The sequence below is a fragment of the Petromyzon marinus genome, chromosome 6, assembly GCF_048934315.1.
Source record: "Petromyzon marinus isolate PM22_M1 ecotype Great Lakes invasive population chromosome 6, UKy_Petmar_22M1.pri1.0, whole genome shotgun sequence".
Taxonomy (NCBI): Eukaryota; Metazoa; Chordata; class Hyperoartia; order Petromyzontiformes; family Petromyzontidae; genus Petromyzon; species Petromyzon marinus.
In genome coordinates this window covers 15,335,947-15,361,591 of record NC_133672.1, presented here as the reverse complement: position 1 = coordinate 15,361,591, position 25,645 = coordinate 15,335,947, and the positions used below count along the sequence as shown (strand labels likewise).

Genomic DNA, 25,645 nt, shown 5'->3' with positions numbered 1-25,645 from the left:
GGCGTTTGTTGCGGGTTGGCTTGCAGTGCGTCCCTGCTAAAAATTACACGCCTGGAGAATCTAGGCTTTAGTTGGCAAGTTAGCATCATTGTTTAAAAAAATCAGCCACATTTCCCTTGAACATTACACAATGAACGTGTTTCAAGTTGCACCTCAAGGTGTCATGTCAGACAGTCATTTTCACAACCATAGTGCTTTACAAGAGATTTAAATCTGCCAATGGTACTGTGCATGTACGATAACAAAAACAGCGTATTTCACTTGGACATACACATATTAGCTTGAACAACCTTACAGGGTACTTTTTAATTGTGTGAGTCAGTCCATCCAACTCATGGAGGTGTGTTGACCTAAAGGCTGCCCTGCCTCTTATTTTACCAGAAAGTTTATTTTCATTGAAATAATTATTTTGCAATGATATTTGTAATACCTCGAACGAAGTTGAGTAAAAGTATCTGTCAAACAGCATTTAGCAAAATAAATTATGAATCAGAACATTTCTGTTTCATCTGTTCAACTGACAATCCAGTACAATAATTCAGATATGATACAACATTTAATCATATTTGTCAGGCATTTAACCCAGATAAAGGTGGCAGATTGATTTTACCAGCAAAAACAATATAAAGTTAAACATTAAAAAAAAATAATTCAAGATTGCAATGAAATGTATAAATCGCTGTATAAAATAAATTATACAATTGAGATTTCATCCAAAACAGCTAATCATTTCAGGGGATTTTGAAAACTGAATACCGAATTGTCCCCAGTGAGATGTAGACGGGCATTCAGGCACACCAATCCAAAGCCTCATGGCCTCGAGATGTTTCGGAAATCCAACCAGAACACGACACCAAGCACATATTACACAACACATAATGGAATTTTAAGCACAAATTATTAATATATATAAAAAAAGAAACAAAATTTTTTCAATAAAATGTTTCCCCACCACCATTCCTTGCTGAGAAAAATCATTAAATGTGACCTTTCCAAACCCTGCAGGAGTCCAAAACATCGCGTCGACGAGAGAACACAGCAGAGACGCGCTTGATAAGCCAGCACGATAGATAAGTCATTTTCATCATCACTGGCGTGGAAAAGGTCAGCTGTGCTGATAGATTTCCAAAATAACTTATTGCTGACAGAAGCAATGGAAGGATATTAAAATTACAAATGTTAGGCGATGAAATGATGGGTCATTAAAGTGTTAAAGGGTCCTCTTACTTCAAGCACTACAAACAAACGGTATCATTTCCTGTGATCACAATACACCGATATCCGCTCTTAAATGTTTTCAAATATATTACAAGTCACACAAGTTAAAATATATTATCGTTAAAAAGTATAAACTCCCATAACAAACATCTCTACTGGAATGCTATATTTTTACATATGCAGTTAATTATCCTTGCAATTGGAACTGGCTGGAAACAAAACGTCCTACCTCTTTTCACTCATCAACAATACTCAGCCTAACTTAAAGGACAAAATGTCTTCCTTTTAAAAACAACTCAAAATCTATGGTTATTTTGCCTTCTAGCTACACAGTAAGGATTATGTGTTATTTTTTTTTCATATATAACTGGCTATGTCTGGGATTACATAGCAACATGTGTACAATTTCGAATAACACGGAAAATTTTTATATTACCTAAACAACATATTTACGTTTTGATTTAAAGCTTTCGTGACTGCAGGGATTCATATTCTTGGTTCTTTCGGTAAAGTCACGTAGAAGGGAAACAATAAAATAATAAAAATATAACACAATTAGATTCTTACGACGTTTCGACTGCAACATAAGCAATCATCATCAGGTGAGAATTTTATTTTTTATTTTTTTATTATTTTATTGTTTCCCTTCTACGTTACTTTACCGAAAGAACCAAGAATATAACATTTACGGTAAATTATGTTGGTGAACCCTTTACAGCCTTTGCAAGAATATATGGTGTGTTGGTGGTGTCTTGGCACACTATACCTGACATGGCCATTTCAGAAAGGATGGCTGGTTGAAATATTCAGCAACCACAATGCCCCTTCTATTCCCCACTTGCCTGAAATTCTGTGACACCACTTCGTAAAGATTACAGGAACAAAGTTTGATTTCCTTCGACAAGGACACCGTGTAAGATTACAAGCAATCTGAGGTCTTGGTAAGTGTTGCTATTCATACCCACATGAGTGTGCATCTTGAGCTCCCCCCAATGGTTGACCACCATCCTGCACATTGCTCAGGTGAGACGCAGCTCACTGACGCTCAACTCCTTTGAGAAAATAATGGTTAATCATCAAAGTCTCGATTGGCTTCATTAGGCATCTCCAAAACCTGGTGTTCACCGCACTAAATTGCAGCCACAAACCTTTATATATACAAATCATCCATCCACGACTCACCATCAGTGTGCTGACTAAGAAATGTTCGTCACACACTGCAAAGGCATTCTGATTGTAAGTTCGAGTGCAATCTATTTGTTGGGTGTGGGGGGAGTTGGCAAAAGCTTGTTAAATATGCTCCTGCCCACTGGTCACTTCACTTAGAAAATCACATGGTTTGCAATATACAAGGAATGGTTTGTCTCTGAAATCTATGGTCAGAGCCTAGCAAGTTTTAATAGTTGCAAATCCCGATTATTTAATGTATTACAAAACAGCTATCACATTTCATGCGCAGATCATATTGTACGCAGATGTTATAAGTAGAGCCAAGCTAAATATTTGTGAACTTGGGACAAAATATATAAAATAGCATTTTTAATACGACGGAGAAATTAGTTCCCTTGAAATAAATACAACGGAAATAAACTCATTTTCATTGAAACCCATGCTATATTGTGAAATAAATTTGGCTTTCTAAAAATGCAAACCCAGTTAAAATTATAATGTTGATGAATTTTTACGACCCGTTGTTGTTCGGGGCACAGCCTTTGTATTTTCACATGAGTCAAAGGACAAAACTGCCTGCCATTTAAATTTACATAGTAATAGGACCTTGAAATGGATGTTTATTTTTATTTCCAGCGTATTTCATGATCTATGACACTGTCTTAAAAGGACGCATTTTCAAGAACCAAACCTGAAAATGCACTCCGTGACATTGGTTGTAACTGAAAAGGAGAAAATGCAGATTAATACACAAGCCGAAGCCTTCTACGCTTTTTGTTGCTGCTGCACTGCTTACCGGAGATGGATTAAACTCAATTTCAAAGTTTTCTGGAGGGGGAAATATCCATTTTGATCAAGTAAACACATCACACGGGCCACCGGGCGGAGAACAAGGCATCATCTCATTTGTTTAATCATGAGCCTCTCGTATATATGGCTTTCGGCAATATCTGGTTTGAAATCGAAATCAGCTTCGTGCATCGAGATAACTATACACCTTGAAGTGTATGGCAGACGGATCACAGTTGCCGGCACACAAGTACCTGTCTTACAGGTATAAAGACTGACATGGTTGCAGACCTAGCACGTGTGGTCTCCTTCGATATTACCAAGCGGTATCGTGTTAAAAGAGTAGAGAAAATAGGTTCAAGTCATCACTTGACTGGAAATCAACAGTGGTTGTCCTTTGGAGAGGCACGACTCATCAGGTTTGTCGAATTTCAACAATTGGCTAAGGACAGCTAAAGGAGATGACAATCTCACAGTTACTTCAGGAGGGAGACACATACAAGATAAAGATTATAGCCTGCACATACTTGGCAGTTTATTGATTAGAATGAATTATCATGCTCATGATATGCACATCGATTCGTGCAGATAAAAATCGATTATTTAAGCCAATTATATTTAATGTTACATTTAAGTTAATGAAACTAATGAAACAGACAGAAGAACCAAAATGAGGCAATTCCTGTTATACTTTATAAAAGTGTGGAGGGGTTTAAATAATCAAATTTTAAAATATGAACACACCAGTTCACTTAAATCCAGTAACCATGTCCACGTCTCAAAATAACTTAATTTTGATACATTTTAGCTTGATAAAGGGTCTTTTATGCAAGTTGCATCTCACAATCGCTGACGAACCACGGACTAAACTAGTTAAATTTTTCAGAAGTGACCTGGCCACAAATGATCGCTCAACGAAGTAGCATATCATGTGGAAATTTATAGCAGCCAAATACTCTCAATGCATGTTTCTAAATGTGGAGGGGAAAATCATAGGACCTCAAGAAAAGTCCACACGACCACAGGGAGAAGATACAAACTCCAAATATACAGGCATCAGGGTTGGGATTGAACCCTACGACCTGCTATATACCAGGCGAGGTAGTTAACATCTCACCACCACAGCCTGGAAAGCTAGGAGGCAGCAGTCAGGCCAGTGAGCCGGGGCCAACAATTGCCCAAGTTCTACAATGTGATATATTAAGATGTTTGCAGACAATTTATGAGTGCTTACACAAGTAGGAGGTTACTAGAGATACCAGACAAAAATACACGTATGAGAAGGGCAACACGCTCCTATACAAGTGGGGCAGATAATATTAGTCCACACCACCTTTTCCTGGCGAGTTGGAATATGGCGCTCCGATGCCAGAGTTTCGCAACATTTGTACGTTTGCTGAACTTCTTTCGCACCGTACGTATTCAACTGTGCTAATCGGACGTGTAAACCACCAACCCTCACCTCCACAGTGCTATAAAACAGGCAGTCGCCAGCACTGCCTGGCGGTAACAATCTGTACAGAGTTTTAATGAAACAAATATGCACATAAAAAAATACAACAGTGCTTCCAAGTGTGAGGTTTAAACAAGACTCAGGCTAACACTAAATTATGCTGTAAATACGTGCTGATTGGACAGTGCAGGGAGTGGGGAAATGCTGGTAACTTTACGACTTATTGACTTTCCAAGCAAAACGTGACAAAAATCAAAATGTAAATTCAATATTAATCAGATGGTGTGTGTGAAGTGACCTCAAAAACTGTAAGAGGCCTGCTTTAGACCGTGAAATTCAACAGCAGCATTTTAAAAACAAAAATGAAATTATAGCATGTACGAGTTATTTATTTCATACATCTGCAATACAGTCGTTTCAATTGAGTGTGGCTACTGCATTGCAAATTCCTGATGAAATGTGACCCTGTGCCACCACCAGAACCCACTGCTCTATTCCTGTGGTGGATTGAGGTTTTAGCTTTAAACATCAAGGAGGACCCACCCCAACCCCAAAATACACTCAAATCATTACATATGTATGTTTATCATTTTATTCAGTTGAGCTCAAATTCAAAAATTGGATGACGACAACAGGGTGGTCCACAAAGGACGGACATTAAATCAATTTTCATTCATGAGCTGAACTGCTTTATTTGCGCGGGGCAAAGCATGGCTGTGACAGCAGCACACTATTATTAAATTACATGACGATAAAATAGAACATCACCGACAGCTTGCAAGCCAGGCAATATGGATAGTGTCTCAAGCAGAATCTAAGTGGTGATGTGCATTGTGTGGTTTTTTTTTTAAATCCAAGTGTAGAGGAACATCTACTGTGCAGAGAGAACAGGGAATTTTTTTCCATCAGATTCATAATAAATCCACCTTTACACAATGGATGTTTCACTTTCAGGGCCAACATTTCGCACGGTGGATAACGAGCCAGTTATATATAACGAGGCTTTACTTGAAGAGGCAGAGCAAGGTGTGTCCCTCATCTGAGCAGTCTATCGCGGCAGCTATTAAAACAGCACGTCGGGAAGGGACGTCCAACGAAAGAGATGGAGCAATGAAATCAGCTTGTGTGCAGGTACTGCGGACTATAACATTGCAGGGTCAAGAGAGATGGCGGTGGCTAAGGAATGCTGTCATGCAGCAGTGGATTGACCATGGCCGATGAAGATTAGCACGATTGGCTACGTACGGTGTGAAACAAGTTCAACATACATTAATAATTCTAGATTTAAAGCTTTCGTGACTGCTAGGATCCATACTCTTTGGTTCTATTGGGTAAAGTTCACTCCAGCGCTGTCCTCCAGACAGTCTCGTCCCTTCACCTGATGAAGGCCGCTTGTGCTGTGGCTGAAACGTCGTGATTTTTTGTTATTTTATTTTCACCTACGTGACTTTACCCAATAGAACCAAAGAGTATACATTAATAAATCAAACCAATCCAATTTCATTAAATGTTTTTCAAGTTATAGAATCGCTTTTCTGCGGCAGGTGAGCATTTGTATTAATGTATGAAAAATTATAACTGCTTTTGTAATTTAGTGACAGGTTATCAAAAAAATGTAGATTTGGGCTATAATGCGGTTCCAAAATGGTCTACTTAAATATGAATTTAAAAATAATTTAATAAAATATGTAATATTTGATAGCACATAGATACAAAAGCGGTTTTTCACTTTTCATGAGTAGGCCTTCATTTCAAGCTTCCTTTCCCCATTCAAGCAGAGTAGGTGGATTAAGGTCATGAATTGTGGATATTGAATAAAGACAAATGAAAATATTGTATTCCCCGATTGTAATTTTCACACTAACTGCCAAAGCCTTGTGTAAACATGTCCACATATTCGTAAACACACCATGACCACCAAGCTGTCTGAAAGAGATCGGATAGCAGATTGTGGCACAATATGCAACCGAGCGGCAGGTCGGACCCTCATTAAACCGCACCACCAAATTCTTCATATGCTGCTCTCACCCACATTGGAAAATGCACGCACCTCCATGTAATTATATATCTTTGCGTCACATTTAATATTAATTATTTAGACCTTGAGCTGTGAGAGCACGATGATCCCATCAATTTCCCACGAGTCAAATGTATTTTCATAGACTTAGGGAGACCTGGAGGTTTTTGTCAAAGGCCATATTACCCGCTATAAACATCTGGCCCAGAAAAAAACGGACAATGATAAAAAAATATGGGATACGAGATGAGTGCACAAATAAATCACGAGGAGATGCATGCTTGGAATTACAGAGTAAGAGGAAGACATGCAGACACCAGACGCAAATTACACATTGCAGGGCCATGGCAGATGATGAGCATGGGGAATAATTTATCCAGCAGTGGAATGATGGCTAGTGATTTTAATCAAAATAGAACATTCCAATTACATCTTCACACGAATAAATTTGTACTTTGATAAACGCACCCTTCATTGTATAAAAGCAAACACATTTTGTTAGTGAAATCTACTAATATCTTGCTTTGAAGCTTTCGTGACTGCAGGAATCCATACTCTTTGGTTCTTTCGGTAAAGTCACGTAGGTAGAAAATTAATAGATCACGACGTTTCGATCGCAACACAAGCAATCGTCATCAGGTGGGACAACCACAGCAAGAAAAAAACTGCTTAAGTAGTAGCATAATCAAAAAGCATATTGAAGTGATAGCTCCTTAGTTAAGATTTAAAGGCAAAAATAAGTGGAAATATTGATATTACACAAAACAGCTCTAGTTTACGGGAAATGCATAAACGTAGCTCAGGAGGTAATGCGTCAAAACGAATCACATTACCATACCTTTATCTGCAATAACGGGATTGAATTGCGGAAATGGCCACTTCATCGAAAAATAAATAAACAAAAAAAATGGACGATAATAAACACTGCCACGCAATCTTCCACAAGTGTGGCTACCGATGTTTTTTTCCAGCACCGCACGACCAACGAGATAAAAACGGGAAGCGCTCCGTAGCCGGCGTGCAGTAGCGGCGGCGGGGAAGGAGGCGGCTTTGGCACATGACAAACGCACTTCATTTTCTTCCTGCCAGTGTAACAAGAATTATCTTCGATGGTGCCCGCTCAACCCGCGTGCTTCATCCAGCAGGGGAGGGGGGGGTTTAAGAGGCCGTAAATCGGGGGGGGGAGGCTGCTCCTGCTGCACTTAGAGAGCGCGTTGCCCGCTTCCCGTCGCGACGCTGCAGACGTGCCCCTCTTCTCTCCGAGCTGGCCCGCGTAAACTGCCTTAGCGCCCCTGCATACCCGTCTTTTAATTAAAGGCGTAATTCAACCAAACCGCAGTGGCGGTAACAGAGAAGCCAGTCGATGATTTGCAAAGGGTTCTGATAAAAGCTGCGCGCCGGCAATCGTGTTCCATCTCGATCAGCAGTGTGGAATCAATAAAGGAGTATGTGCAATTATATACCACTAATTCAATGAGCAAAAAAAAACATCAAATGCAAAGGGTTAGGGTATTGATTCGGGTGTCTCAAATTAAGTAATAGTTTTAAACTATTAACATTTTTCAAAAATGTGGATTGCGATTACTGAAATTGAACTAAATATGGCCAATTAATATGGCTGGATAAACATTACTTTACACCCCCACCCCCAGCAAAAAAAAATGGCCAGGGTAAATAATGGCACGAGAAAGTGGGACTCGAGCACGCATGCGGAACCTGGACCGGACTTGAAACGGTTAACTGCCTGCAGCTTACAGCGAGGTTCACGGCTATTGAACTGTATTCAGGCTACGCTCCCTATTTCCATTTCAAACGCAAGAGTGATCCCCGTAATACGAAACGATGGTGCACCGCCGACACAAGGCTACCAGCATAAACAATTCATTTCCTGCACACTTGTACAGCATGCATGGCATAGCGTGTCAGTAAACAAAGGCTGTGCCTCTACCTACGGCGGCTGAATTTAATTGACAGTAAGTATATTCAGACCAGGGTAATGCCTACTTATTAAACATTAAAAGGCAGCTGCTACCCGATGAAAAACCAAAGAGGACACAAAAGGCAACAATGCATACGTTACGGTTGATTAAAAGTCTGCGTTAGACATCATTTTAACACCAATTAATTACAAGACTGAAAAAGTTAAAATGCAATATAGTAAATATTCAAAATGCGTTGCATTAATAAACAATGAGTGTCTCATCGCTTACCTTACTTTCATTTTGTACAATTGTCATACCTCTACGTACTAACTAAATATGCTATATTTTAAATAAGTTACGAGCAACCTGTGCGTCATTTGGACGTGACCGTCCACCCATCCATCAGTTCCTCGCAGCCAGCCAACAAAACGTTATGTTAAATAGAACCCTGTCTCTCCACCTTTCTCTTGGCTTCTCTGCACTGTACATCCCAATGCATCTCGATTTCTCGCATCGTCTCCGTTTTTCTTTCTCCATTCTCCTGTCCACTTTCCGACATCTCCCTCCATATGACTCAACACTGGGATGCAGATGACGCCATCACCACGCGTGTTCACCAGACAGGCAGCTCGGAATCCAGCCAGCAAAACTATTTTCTAATACAGTACATGATATACTGTACGTTTTTCATGTCCTGCACAATGAGACAATGATTATACTTACATGCTGAATGGGTGCTAGTCTATATTTGCAAATGTAATGTAGATTTGTATCAACTAAAGCCAGCCATAAAAAAAACTACTTGAGAATGTTGTGCACAAGACAGAGGAATGTGGAAACACACATGACTAAATGTGAGGTGGACACCTACGAACTATCTGCTGACGGATCGTGATGACCAAATAACGTGATATTAACTTTCCAAATCGTTTAATCTTAATGTATGAAAGCCCATCACAATGTGATTAAGCTCGTAATATTTGTCGTGGATCACCCCAAGGGTTCAATGCAAGCTCCTTGTGAAAGAAAGTAATGCTGGCAAAGCCCTTCCAGAGGAGCCCCGACCGGTACATGTAAACACATTGCAGGGCCTCGGTTGGGTTGTGTAACAGATGAAAGTCTGCACAGGAATCAGATGACTCCCCATATTCTTGAATTATACAACAACAAAAAATGCAGAGAAACGGAGCTCAAAACATCAGCTGTTGCTAGTGGCATTCACTGTAACGCTATCTATATTTGGAGAAACATTTACGGTTCTCCTTTTGTGTATTTAAAGAAAACATTTTTCATCATCTTTTAATTACCCTAGCACATCCATAATGACAAGCACTGCAAGACGGCATGGCCAGTCCCCCCCCCCCCCCCACAGTTGGGCAGGTGCTGCTGTACGAGAATACACGGTGCACAGATGACGATCATCTTTCCACATCAGCGTATTCTAATTGTTCTGCTTAATCATCCCACCAATAACATGACCCATTTGCCGTGCAGTATGAAGCCATCGCACACGCAGGGCTGAATGTCCATTTCACTTGCCAAGCGGGTAAACAGCATCTCAGCTGGAGTCAGCACTTGGCAATATACAAGGGAATAATATGCACACTCCTGTATAGAATGTATAAAGTATGTAATAAATGGCGCCTGCGATTAAGGTGCTTCTTCTGACGATTGTTGAGTAAAAAAACATTACATCTTGCTTTTCGATTCTTTGCTGCGTTGGGTATTGTTAAACCGTCAATTTCCCTACGTTGTTCAATAATGGATGAGGGGGGCAGCTGCCTTATATTAAAACACAATTATGAATGACAGCGCCCCCCCCCCCCCGACAATGTAAAGTGTTAATTGGATTCATGGCATTTTAAGACTGTCATTTGCGGATTTAACATTCGCACTACAAGCCACACGTAATCATCAATTGGATATTAAAGATTGGGACAAAAAGATTGCAGTTACCTTTTCCAATAATCTTTTCACAAAAAGGCATTGGTTAAGTGGTAGGTGAGAAAACTGGCCAACAGCTGCGTCACAGAGGTTAGGTTTGACGCACAGGCAACAGAACCGTGGCCAAAATCAGTAATGGTCAACACTGAATGCATGCAACATTACATATATGTGGACTTCTATATCCTCAATGCATATAAAGGAATCCTATATATTATATATTTGGCATGTCTTGTATTTGGCTAGCCTAATGCTTTCACCCATGCAGCTGAATAGTTATTTTTTTTTATATAATTGTGGAAAATGTGAAAATCAAACATTTGGCTCATACTGGTGAGGTTTTTATTAAAGCAATGCATAAAATAATGTGAACTGCATTATTTGCATTCCCTGGCTAATGAGAAGCAGTGCGTGTATATATAGTGCGATTATATTATTTTCTACATTTTTAAATTACAATGATACAGAGAGTGCATTACATTACCCAGGGAGGAAAATGTTGACATCAGCAGACATTCGTACATTAAGAATCATGATAATCACTCCATTGCATCTATACATTCAAGCCATTAAAAAAAAACACATTACTAACCTCTAACCTTGACTCTTTAACCCTGAAAACTTCAATTATCTGGCCATCCCCAAGATGAATTAGCAGAATCCGAGACCACAATGCATCCAGTCCATGGAAGGACGAACATCACTCCTTTTGTGGCCATGCGATATAAAATTAGGCTTCATACGGCACATTCGGTATATAATCTGCAAATGAACATCAGGATGGGGTGCAAGTGGGCAATTGATATCTGTACCAGTCCTGAGTCATCCCCCTTAACCTACCCGCACTAACTGGAGTGGTGAAGTATGGTAAAAACACCAGTCAACATGACATGGGGAGGCCTTCATCCAGAGGTGGATTGACAAAGGGCTGTACATTATACTGAAGCATCGCCTGTCAAATTCCATGTCACCATAAGGTTTTCTTACACAGGTGTAAATTTGTACTTACGAGAAGCTCTCACACATGTAAAAAGCAGATGTGTTTTCTTAGCTTGCTCACAAGGGTAAACAAAAACTAATCTTCTGCTCATTTTACATCAACCACAACCCTGAAGTGTAAGTTTGCTTGTGCAAACGGCACAAAACACGATGGAAGGCCATAGAAGGCTGTGTGACAAAATAATGAATCACTGTTAGTCTGTATCCAGAGACACGTGCAAGGCCATTACAACGCATTACCATTACATGACATGGACAATCATTTGGCAAACAACTGAACAGGCAGCTGCGAGATGCACATCGCGGATTACATTTGCCACCAGCTCGGTGTGGGGGTGTGCATTCCTTGCACAGGGCATGTTCCCAGTATCACGGTCCCTTCTCAGTGGGGACACGAGTCTCAGCTATTTTTCACAAGTTTTATAACCGGGAGCCTTGTGCTGTCAACCCTTCATCGCCAGCTTATCCCTCACATTGCCGGTCAGACTTAAATCCTTCACGACGCCAATTTCAAAATAAACTTTTACCGCCCGTCAATGTGTTTTTTTTTTTGCTCATTGTGATGGTGCTAAAAGGTCCTATAAGTAATCCTAACCTCTACCAAATGGTAGGAGAAATGAATCTTTGAGAATTGTTCGTTAAAAAGTTATCCAGAGAGGTAATAAAAAAACATTAAAAAGTTGTTGACTGAAGCGTCACGGACAGTGAGCAGTTGGTCAGTCACGGACAGTGAGCAGTTGGGTCACTACAAATACATAAAACAAGTCATGCAAACGTACCATACATGTGGCAAACCTGTTTTCAACAGGAAAGTTAACCATTTGCTCATTAGCTAATAATTTAGGAGGAAAAAAAACCTGGAACGGTATTTTTATCCATGGCCAAGTGGTAGTGGAGGTTTGTGGTTCTAACCCGGTAGGTCACCTTGGTTCTAACCCGGTAGGCCACCTTGGTTCTTTACTTCAGGTGTACAAACCATAAAGAATGGTGTGAATACCAACCAGTACTAAATTAATTATCAATAGAGGTGACATATTGTCAACAAAATGTAAACACGCCCGTGTTCGACATCTTGACACTTGGGCATGCCAGAGTTAATGTTAACACATTGGGCCCAGTGCAGGCATACAACTGCAAAGCAATTCACAGTGTGAGGTCTCAAGGCGAACAATGTGGCTGCAGATGTAATAATGCAGGCAACACAACTCAAAAACGAACGTCAATATTTTGTTGTGAAAAATGTAAAAATCTCCATTGTAATCACTGCAATACTATGGGATGCAACTTCACTGGAATCGTGAAATGTAATTAAAAAAAAAGTGATGTTTGCCATATTGCACAGAAACCCTCTTGTTTAATGTCTGCACACGGTGCCGATCGCCAGACTGGTGTACAGCCTTTGGAGCAGAGACTGCCGGATCATCATGTTGGAGCCAGCTAATTTCGCGCCGGGTAATTATCGATGATCAAGTGTATATGTCACGGTAAGATTAATATAAATGTATTAAAAACTTTCATTTTTAGGTACATTGGTTGTGGTGGTTGCCATTATCATATTTACTTTCAATTCCTGGGATATATTTTTCGTTCTAAAAGAGATCTGCATGGAATTCCTCTACATTCTGCTGAAGCATCATGGCTTCGGTCAAGCTTTCAGGGTTACAATTTGCTATTACCAATCATCAGCTCCCTTTTTTCCTGTTTTCATGCCCCCATTTCTTTCTTATGACATCTTAGATATTTGTTGTGCTTTGTTCTATAATTGTGTTTCCCCTAATAGCTCTAAAGTGTTCCGTGTATTGTTGAGCATTCAAATCCCTTGGTGTTCTCCTTGCTGTTGTTTCCACTTGTGATCTCGCAAAGCTTGTTTGCCATGTGCTTTTTACTTTGACCCATTTTTCTGTGCACTGTCCATTATTCCTATGCTAGATATTTAATTTATAACACCGATTTTTTGAATTTGAACATTCTGCTTCCTTTTGCATTGGAATACACTACTTAGAATAAGTCAAACGTCTCCCACCAACTGAATTAGGATTTTCTTATGTGAACCAACTTGTTTTGGCCAGCTTTGGCCTCCCTTTGGCAATATTGATGTGTAACTTGCATTGCAATAGCCTACCAACACATCCTTTGTTGAAGTTGCAGAGGTACAACTGACATATGTGGACCTTATTCACAACAGTATAAAATTGCATGCCATTGAAGTAAAAATCTTTCAACGGAATAGTTCCTGCAACCTAACTGCAGAAATTCATTATAATCCCTTCTTAAATACAGTTTCCTTCACCTCCCAAGTAAAGTGAAAGGACATCAAATACATGCTATATATAACATGCAACAAGATTTTAACTAAGCTAGACAAGCTTTCAATCAATACTTCAAACGCACCATAGCAAAATCTATTTCCCAATATCTATTCAATTAATTCACAACACAAATTAGATTTTTTGTTTACATTTCCCCGGCCAATATAATTAACTAAGTATGGAGTCAATTTCACATAAACTCAATTGTATAATGAAATCAATAAAAAACTATTTGGGATCAAATTTAAGTTGAAAATTCCCTTCTCTTCTTTCATATGGCTAATGTAGATGCAGAGCAACAACATCCGGTATAAGGATGAGCTCAATAAAGCAGATAGGCGCTTCATCCACACGCATCGCGGTAAACAACCTCTCCCAGGGCAATACCATGCCAACATTTACACGTTAACGAGAACATTACAGATGTGAAGCTGTAACCAATTCAAGGACAGCATCCGGCTACAATACATCTACTGTGTACTGCTGTGTGACTTCATACAGCCTACGTTTTCTTTCATCAGTTGCCTATGCAGCACTCTCACCGGTGATGATTTTGGTGATTACGTTGTAGAGTAAACACATTTTATCTAGCAAAGAACGACATCTTAGTCTACACCAAACAAATGATTTGGTGAAACCGCATTGGCAGTCGTGCACAAGCACAACCAACAATATACTCAGATTTATCAATAGTAATGTGACCTCAATAGAAAAGGATATAATAGGTACATTTGGGCAAATAGCCCTTCTTAATAACGCAAAGGATGAATTTGTTGAGATTTGTCCACAATGATGCATTAAACCAAGGACCAAATTTTCATTTTTACAGTAATAAAGTCTTATGATGCAATAATCTATTTTCTTGTGATGTTATATAACAAGATAAGCATTATATAACCAACTAGCGGTAAGTATCCGGCGTTGCCCGGGCAAAAGACAGACACACATAGACCTACACACACAGACATTGACCCACACACACAAAGACATCGACTTACACACACATATGGACTCATACACACAAAGAAATGGACTTCCACACTCACCTGGAGCCACACACACACATGGACTGACACACAGAGCCACATCGACTCTCTCACACACACATGGGCCCTCACACACACACACCGACTCACGCACACACACAGACTCTCAGACACACATCAACACACACATACATCGACTGACACATAGACACGTCGACTCACACACACATGCACGTACACACACACAAAGAAATGGACTAAGACGCTCACATGGAGCCACACACACACATCGAGTCACATGCACACATGTACTTAGACAGACATAAATATGAAGAAATGTACTATTAAAATTGTAAAAACTTTTTTGTTTATGCACACACAAAACACGCACACACATTGACTAACACACACACATTGACTGACACACACATATCGACTCACGCACACAAACATGGACTCTCACACACACACATCGACTGACACACACATGGACGCTGACACACAGACACGTCAACTCACACACACACACATATCGACGCAGACACACACGTAATTATTTAAAATTGAAGTAACCTAATTGTTAAATATTAGTTTTGTACACACCCATGCACATACACATCGAGTCGCACACACATGAACTGACACACACACATGGTGGCAGACACGCACATGGACTCACATGCACACAAGGACTTAGACACAATAAAAAATATATTAATATTGACCAAGTCAATTTTGAAATATTAGTTGTCAGCACACAAACATTATGAATGTAATATTTGCAAGGTGATTCTTTAAAATTACGGTTTCTGTCAACGTTAGTTGACACAATACGAATATTATCAATGACCAGGTTATTGAAAGAATGTTAGTTGTGAGCACACAAAAATCAGTGTTTTTATATTTTGAAGGAGATTATTAAAATAACAGGATTATATGTACATGCGTTTAGTGAAAGAAGCGAGGAAGAGAAAAATTAGTTGTTTGCATACAAACAGTATAAATGTAATATTATCAAGGTGGTCATAGAAAAAAGTTTTCTATGACCACCTATGAAGGTGAGTTGACAAATAATAAATAAAATACTGACAAAGTGATTATATTCTTGGTTCTTTCGGTAAAGTCACGTAGAAGGGAAACAATAAAATAATACAAATATATTGTTTCCCTTCTACGTGACTTTACAGAAAGAACCAAGAATATGAATCCCTGCAGTCACGAAAGCTTTAAATCGACAAAGTGATTGTTAAAAGATTAGTTGTGAGCAGGCAAACAAAAACAGTAGTCTGCACACAGAGTTAATGTAACATTATGAAGGTGATTATAAAAAAAAACTGGGTTTCTAGCAAGGTGAGGATCGGGAAAGCAAGGAAATGGTACGTATCTGAATCGACCACAAAAAAAAAAACCATTTAATCAATTAGAAAATATAAACACATATTGTTATTTTACAGTTGGAAATAAGCACAGCCATTATCACAATTACATTCAATTTAGTGCTCTCCCCATTTACCTACAAAGGAATATAGCCTTCGAAAAGGATTTCTGCAACTACCACATATACAAATCCAGTTAATGAGCTATGCAAGGCCACAGCTGTCAGACCTATCAGTCATGTAATCCACAAAAAATACCTCATGGTTAGAGGCATATACATATGGTGACATTGGCTGACAATGACGAAATTCATACTTTTGGGAAATGTAACACGGGAAGGATTTTTCATCAGTTCGTGAATACTCAACATTGTAATGTGCACCATGCTCTAGGTAGCTGATCCCTCACACTAAAGTTTGTATTTCTATCATCCCAACCCTTGCCCTGATATTTTCGATTTTATTTAGTTGCTTATACCGTGACATTTAACCTTGACCGGGTAAATGCCTCGACGGGCTTTAGATTTCCAAACGCAATTCATTCAAAACACATTCCTGTGGAGGGAGCTGGTAGGAACGTTGGGTTGCTCGGTCAATGACCAGGGTCAACGGCGGCACCACGTGGTGTATTCCACAAATATGCCCGACTGAGGGCGGGCACAAGCCGGCGTGAGTAGGTTAAACGTTGAGTTTTATAAGGGCACCACGGGGTGACCAGCCCCTCCCCACTAGCCCAACCCCTCCCACCCCCCACCCTCCCCACCCAGCCCCACCCTCCCCACCCAGCCCCTCCCCACCCAGCCCCTCCCCACCCAGCCCCTCCCCACCCAGCCCCTCCCCACCCAGCCCCTCCCCACCCTCCCCACCCAGCCCCTCCCCACCATCCCCACCCAGCCCCTCCCCACCCTCCCCTCCCAGCCCCTCCCCACCCTCCCCCACCCCTCACATTTTTGGATGCAAGACGGAAAGACACAATATTCCCCTGTGGGCTGGTGTAAATAGGAGGTTCCTACCAGTATTAAGGGGTCGCCTCAGACTACTTCACTGATGCACTATCACTTCTCGATCCTGAGCTTCACACGTTTGGAAATTATTTGCTTGTCTAAACCTACCACTGCTAATAGTTGCCCTCTGTTTTAGATGCTGGAGCGAATATGATTAACGCCACAGGATCAAAGAATAAAAAAGTTGAATTAACAAACAATGCTTGTACTGCAATGGTAAGAAAGCTTTACTTATACTACAATGGAGTTTTATATATTAGCAAAATTACATTTTTTTAACTGGATTTCACGTTTTGCAGTACATGCACAATGACCAAAGCTTTCAGCAACCCAGATGGACTTAAGTGCCGCATTAGTAATCACATGGCGATTAACCATCCCAATGCATATCTCTTACCACTGGCGTCACACAAGACACTGGAAAAACATAATTTTCCTGGTAGGGAGTGGGGCACGCAAGCCTAAAAGTGATTTCAAGCTACGGTGTTAAGCACGAGGATTTGAGGACCACATTGTCACTCCGTACCCAAACATGACTGCACAACAACTAAGGCTGCTTGTGCTGGCCAAAGGTCAGTTGGGATGTCGGGTCTGGTGATTTTATAAGTAAAATAAAAGTGCAACATGTCTTTGTACCTTTGTCATGGCATACGAATAAATAATGAGCTAAACCACAAATGTACATTACACACCCCATTTGATGTGTGCGGACACAATAATGGCTCAATGATTAACAAAGGACATAACGTGATAACTAATAATCGCATGTCTTGGCTACAAACATCCTACACCAGACCCCATTAGTCCATTCCTAATTGACAAAATCAGGATGTATACGTAACGTTTACACCGGGGCTTGGCTATCACCTCTTAATCATACAAGCCTCCCAAGACTTCATTCCCAGAGTCGTTTGGCTGAATTGATCAAACACTTAAAAGGTTGAAAAGGTAATTGCTTCTACATGCAATAGTAGCCACTTTGGGTAAAGTAAAACATTTAATATGCAAACAAATCAGTGTTGTAAAAAATTATGACCTTGGAAATTGGTGACATTTTACGACAGTAGAAGGTATCCCTAAAAGTTCCACTACAAGCCAGTAATTAATCTTGTGGACAGGATAAAGTGTTGTTCATTGTGCCATTTCAGTCTTCAGAGACCTAATCTCTAAAGACAAAGTACTGAGCCAACGGAGCCGAAATCCTCAGTTCAAATCCAACCCGTGAAATTCCACTGTAAACACATTCATCATCTCGGGGGTGTACTGATGCGTTTCAAGTGCGGTGATTGGAGTCCTGGCTCAAGTCTTGGCTTTTATGTTGGCTGTGCTCGTCCGGTGGATGGTACTCCTGGGACAGATGCATTTGTTGTGAGAATGCAGAAGCCAAGCTGCCCGAGTTATATTGCTCTGTACCATAACTAAGACAAAAGGCATCTATTAAGGACGCCTGTGACTGAACAAGACATATTAACATGCTGGGCCTGCGCTTCAATGTCGCTGGACTGGCTCTGCTTGTGAAAATAAACAATGCAATGTGATATATAAACTTGGTGGTTAGTGGGGATGGGGTGGTGACTAGATTGGGTGTGAGGATAGTGAACTAGGCCAGCCACTGCTTGACCTTCCCTGGGACTCTCTGCTGATGCTTGGTTGTCATATGGCTATCGCAGCCCTAGTGAGTGTTTGGGGGTCACGGTTGTCCCTGCGTCTGACGCCGTTAATTTGTTGCTTATTCTGTTGTCTTTGGTTTCTTTCTTACCCTATACCCTTTCCCCAAATTTTTTACCTTAGTGATGTCGTGCACTTTTGTGGTTGTGTTTTTTAAGGAGATTCGAGATTCCATGGCATTTATCCACAGAATAAACACAATTTCTCAACTTAATATTAGTTAAATTTTGATTTAAAGCTTTCGTGACTGCAGGGATTCATATTCTTGGTTCTTTCGGTAAAGTCACGTAGAAGGGAAACAATAAAATAATAAAAATATAAAACAATACAATTCTCACGACGTTTCGACTGCAACACAAGCAATCATCATCATCAGGTGTGAAAACCACAACAAGAAAATTTGAAAAAAGTGGCGTTTTTTTAACGTTAGCACCACGGAGAGCGATTTGACAGTTTGTTCAGATGGACGAGTCCATCTATGTTCGGAAAAGAGGGGGGAGACGAAAAATAATGGATGCGGTCTGAAAGTCACCTTAAGCGTGATCAATAAATTAAGACCCGAAATGGTTTATCAAATCATTCCAATGATTGCTAAGCCAGAATCCATCTTCTCGGTTGAAATTGTCTCTGTTTGTATATGTGGATAGCCTCATCAACGAATCTCTCATGGTAGCCAGATGGCTTGCAAAGAACCTCTGTCTTGGAGAAGTCAATGTCATGTGAACCTAGTGAATAATAACAGTGATCTGCCACGGCCGAGGTGTTGGTCCTACCGTGTTTCAGGTCTGCTTTGTGTTCACGAATGCGGTCCGAGACATGTCGTTTGGTTTCGCCAATGTAACTACTATCACAGACGCAACTTAGTTTGTAGACGCCAGGGTACTGTATGTCCGTAATCACATATTTTACAGACGGAACCAGATCACGGATTTTATGTAATGTTCTAGATTTGAAGCTTTCGTGACTGCAAGGATCCACTCTTTGGTTCTATTCGGTAAAGTCACGTAGGTAAAAAATTAAAACAACAAAAATCACGACGTTTCGGCCACAACACAAGCGGCCTTCATCAGGTGAAGGGACCAACCTGTCCAGCGGACAGCGTTGGAGTGAAGAAAGCCAAGCGCTGGTCGCCTCCCTTTAAGCTGTGAGGGGGCAAACAGCAAACAGCAAACGCCCTAACAAAGGAAATTAGCATGAAACGCACCACTGACAAAGCTTGGACTTAGCACAAACCACCACCCGACTCAAAATAATTCTCTCATCAAAACGTTATACCACAGGGCTCATTGCATTTCGGACCAACACCACCTGGCCAATGAATTAAAACACGTACATCTGGCCCTCAAGAGAAACGGTTACTCTGACCGTACCATCCGCCAAGCTGTTTCTCTCTCCATACAGAAACAACCACTTGATACTCCGGTCAAAACCATCACACTACCATATATAGCAGGTGTTACTAAAAAGATCTCCAAAATTCTAAACAAACACAAGATCCTGGTCCGGTTCAATACAGTACACAAAATCCGTGACCTTATCCCATCCGTGAAGGATGTCATTCCTGATTTACAGTACCCCGGAGTTTACAAATTGAGCTGCACTTGTGGTGATTGCTATATCGGAGAGACGAAACGACATGCCTCTGACCGAATTCGCGAGCACAAATCAGATTTGAAACACAGCAGAACGAATTCTTCTGCCGTAGCTGATCATTGTTTCAACGCTGTGGGTGACCACGATAACATTTCCTCCGATACCAAGGTCCTTTGCAAACCGACAGGTTATCATCAGAGATTTGTCCACGAGGCAATTCAGATTTACAAACACAGACACAATTTCAACCGAGAAGATGGTTTCAAATTAAGCAACCATTGGAAAGATGTTCTAAATCGAACCAAACATTAAACTAATTTCAATGGTACAGTATATTTATTTCAAATAGTGTCACTCCAAACTTTCAAGGTTGTGATTTTTGTTGTTTTATTTTTTTACCTACGTGACTTTACCTAATAGAACCAATGAATATGGATCCTTGCAGGCACGAAAGCTTCAAATCTAAATTTCAATGGTACAGTATATTTATTCTAGGAGTGGTATTCCAAACTCCCAGGGTGGTATATTATCATCTTGTGCTAATTCCAAGCTTTGTCAGTGGTGCGTTTCATGCTAATTTCCTTTGTCAGGGCGTTTGCTGTTTGCCCCTGCACAGCTTAAAGGGAGGCGACCAGCGCTTGGCTTTCTTCACTCCAACGCTGTCCGCTGGATGGGTTGGTCCCTTCACCTGATGAAGGCCGCTTGTGTTGTGGCCGAAACGTCGTGATTTTTGTTTTATTTTTTTATTTAAGTAATGTGTTGAATCGGACCTGGATCTTGTGTTTATTCAAGATTTTGGAGATCTTTTTTGTGATCCCCGCAATGTAGGGTAAAGTGATGGTTTTGAAAGGCTCCTCAAGAGGGTCCTTCTTCATGGTTGGAGGGATAGCTTTGCGGATTGTGTAGTCGGAATAACCATTAGCCTTAAGAGCTTGGTGTACGTGCTTGAGTTCACTGGCTATGTGTTCCTGGTCGGATATGCATTGGGCTCTATGGTGCAGAGTCTTGATGAGGGAATTCTTCTGGGATGGATGGTGGTGGGAATCCGGTTTCAGGTAATATTAGTTGCATCTATTTTATTTTATTTTAATAATGTAGAATATTACTTATTTTCCTATAAGAGGTTTGTGGGTTAGATCGCGTAAATATAAATGTGTAGTTAAATCCGCCACCACCCAACACAGCCAATTAGTAAGGTTTGTCACATAAACAAAATATGCCAATTAATTACTAGTTCAGCACACCGGTGTGTTGAAGAGGAAACCCACAACATTCACAATTCAAGCACGGTGTTTCGCCAGTAATTACAACATCATCAGGCATAAGCCATAATTATGGAGAATCCTCCTATTTCGGTCTTAAATAGAGGGATACATGCGATTTCGTTGCTTGTGAGCCAATCAGGTGCGAAGATGGGGGGGGTACATTTAGTCATATAAATTACAATGGATATCCATTATTGGTTGGGATACTCATGACATTACCTTTTTTCCCATAAAAAAAACATACTGAGTCATAGGACTCGTTTTCAGTAAGGTCCTGCTTCGGGTTTTTATTTTAAGATGTTTGTAGCCAATTAACAATGAGTTGTGTTCATACTTTTGGGAGGAAATCCGAATAAAAACCCACACGCGCGAGAGGGCAGCACTCTATAACGATTAGTCCACTTGCTGTACTGTCTTCTCCTGTTGAACCAGGATATGCCACCTCGATGCCCACAGGAAGGGAGTTTCACAACATTTGAGCTATGCACTTTTAAATCTAGACTGAAAACTCGTTTCATGAGAAATGGCCTTTTTTGTGTTTAGTTTGTTGTTCTTCCACACCTCCCATTAGCACGGTTGGCTACATACAATGTAAAATAAGTTAAACATACATAAACTAACGACAATATGTATTTTGACTTAAAGCTTTTGTGACTGCAGAAATTCATATTCTTTGGCTCTTTCGGTAGTCGCGTAGATAGGTTCAAAGAAAATAACAAAAAAGAACACAAATCTACGACGTTTTGATCGCAACACAAGCGTTCGTCATCTGCTTGTGTTCGTCATCAGCTTGTGTTGCGATCGAAACATCGTAGTTTTTTGTTATTTTCTTTCAACCTATGTGACTTTACCGAAAGATCCAAAGAATGCTAACAATTGAATGATTTGAGGTTCAGTAGTTGTATCTTGCAATACCCCAAAAGGTACGCAAGACACTCAACATTTTTCTGGAATATTGTAACAGAAACAAGTATCTTCATGCCAACAATGCGTGATTACAGTGCAAACGCAGCAGATGGGCACGCGCCTGTGCAAACCCGCCGATGGGTCTGCAAAAATAACATGCGGCACGGAATCAAGCACATTTTCAAAATGTGACAATGTTTTGACATTTAGTTTAACAATGCAGGGGAAGAGGGCATTTTTAAAAAAATCCACGAAGATAAAGTATTACCTCTTACACGCAAGGACTTGTGAAGCAACTAGGAATTCGAAGGTAGATTCCTGAAACCCAGTCGTTTCCTTGGGCTCATGTGAGCGTGCATTATCGAATGGCTTCATAAATGCACTATTTTAAGCATTCGCCGACTAATGCATAATATTCACGTTATGCGTACATTTTTTACAGGGTCTCTTAAGGCTAAGTGAACATGTGTTATCTCTAAAAATAAATCTCTCATATTGTTATTTTAACCGTAAGGTCACCCACCTCAACTGACCTCGCTCATCTCACACAAAATGGATTCAAAGGAACATTCCTGCAGTATTAGGGTTACTCAAAGCCGTCACACACCTGCCGTTCCGCGTTGCTCAACGTGCATGGCATGTGTGAAGCAGCAGGGGACTCGGCAATAACTCCGGTTGCTTCATTTCACATTATTTGACAAAACAATGGTCTTGCAGGCTGTCAGCTGCTGTCAAGTTCACAATCGCCAATATGCCATTACTCAACAATAACCGTGCACCATTAAAAATCTCATTATTTGAATACATCGGCCATAGCAAACACCACTCTTTTTTCCCCCCCACTCTGGATTTATTCTCTCAAAATGCCAATTTGGCCCGCTCAGATTAGCGGCAGCATCTGCTTCAGGGATTTTCCCGCTCTCAACTATAAAAGGCTGGAATTATCCCAGAAAGTGCCCTGTATAACATCTGCTCCTTTCCTACCTTCAGCTAATTATAAGAGATTTATGCAAGGCTGCTCTGTTACCAAGTCTTTAGCGGCAAAGTGTAACACCGTAACCTCTGATGTTACGATGCCGCCACACCTCAAAAATCAGAGTGCATTGTGCAGCAATGGGGAGTTGTGTAGGAACATTTAAAAATGAGCACATGTAAGTACAACAAGGGGTCAACGAGCTCCAAGGGAAAACAATATCCAGGCCTATCCCCAGTGCCAATGGCATACAGACCAAAAAAAAGACAAAGATCCCCCTGTATAGCCTTAGACAGACTGTTTGGGACAAGTGCTGTTAGTGAGCACCTACGAAGGCTGGCACAGCACATGGAGGGGTGCATGGCCAACACCCATGCCCAGTCACCTTCGTCTCCACGGTACTGATCTTTACACACTGTACTCGTTTAAGGCAGAGTCGACCTCGGGGAGGCCCACCAGGACCGATTCAAATATCTGCCAGCAACATTGGTTGTGAGAGGGAATCAAATTTGGGTTGACGGGTTTGGAGTACAGTGGCCTAACTGCTGCCTACCACTCACCCAGCATACCGATACAACACTACACACCCACCCAACACATAATTTCAGTCAAATACTGTATCACGTTACTGGTGCTCTGCACGGAAACGTATATTTACCATTTCATTAACCGTGAGAAACTGTGATGAATGTAGGGCTGCATTTTTAAGGCATTAAGCAATACATATTTATTGCATTAAACATTACCTTCAAATGATGAACGAGTTTATAATGCTCAACCAAGTTGCACAATGAAGATTATTTTAGCCAATTGTCTTCAGCCTCATTTAAAATGCAACATGAGCCAATAGGAATACCAAATATATGCAGCAAGTGTATAGTATGGTGTGCGCAAGCACATGTGCAGGCACACATACACAACGGTAATATAATGTTAGGTCAAGCTAAAAACGATTTCACTTTAAATTTGTATTAACACCGAAAAATTGATGTCCAACACTGAGCAATGAAACACAAACAACAGCAATAAAAAAAAAGCTGATAGAAAAACAGCTGTATTTTTTAGAGGTGGTTTTGAGAAAAGAGGAGTTGTAGGCTCTCCTGTGTGATGTATTACATGTGACAAGCTTAAAATTAACTCTGGACTCCCAGCAGACACACCCTCTCTTAGCTGGAGAATTACATCTGAACACACAACCGAAACTTCCAAGTATCACACGCATATTTTATTTTTCTGCTTGATGACAAGAGAACATTAATATATCAGAAGCATACCAGCATATTCCACTTTACAAGATATCTCTATCATTTTTTTTAAAAATAACATAATTTGGGTGATTTTCTAATTTAAATATAGCTTTGCTAAGATGGCTAACCTATCACATGTATATTTTTTCTGCCAAGAGTTAGGTTTACATTTGCATGAACATACAGTGTTGTGTGCAGAGTTTGTTGTTTGTGGGCGAGTAAGAGTTTCGGTGTGTGTGTGTCAGTGTGTGACATTTATATGTTCTCCCCTTGTTCTACATGAGTTTCCACCAGGGTTCTCTGGTTTCCTCCCAAGGGTGCGTGCTTGCATTTCACTGGATGGCATGGCGATGGGTGGTGGGGAGGGAGGTTTGCAGCAAACGCTATTGCTGCAGAGAACGCAGCCACAGCCCCAACGCCTCATTCAAATCGACGAAAGAACCGATATTGCAAATGTGTATGTGTATAACACATCAAATTGCAGAGGAACTGTTTTCCGACAAATTAAATTTATCACGCATTAGCGTGAAATTATCTCACCAGGACCAAGATGAAAATTCTGAATCGGCAAGACCCACAGAAGGGGCTTTCGTCGCAGTGCTGCATTCACATCAACTCTATTTATTCAAAGAGACTTTAAATAAAATATAAGCACAGCTCATTACCATGCTGCATATTGCAGGACAAAATATTTCATAAAAGCTCTTTACCAACATAATGCTGACCCAAGGGAGTTTATTTCTATTCTTTTTTTTTGCTCAAGCACAAATGACACCGTCCATCTCTGCGATCAAGCACTTCTCTCA

At 40.5% G+C, this 25,645-nt stretch overlaps 1 protein-coding gene across 6 annotated transcripts in view; it reads right to left on the bottom strand.

Moving 5' to 3' along the window:
- The window catches only part of BIRC6 (baculoviral IAP repeat containing 6), a 165,484-nt gene that overhangs the window by 70,084 nt on the left and 69,755 nt on the right, over window positions 1-25,645 (bottom strand). The window lies entirely within an intron of this gene.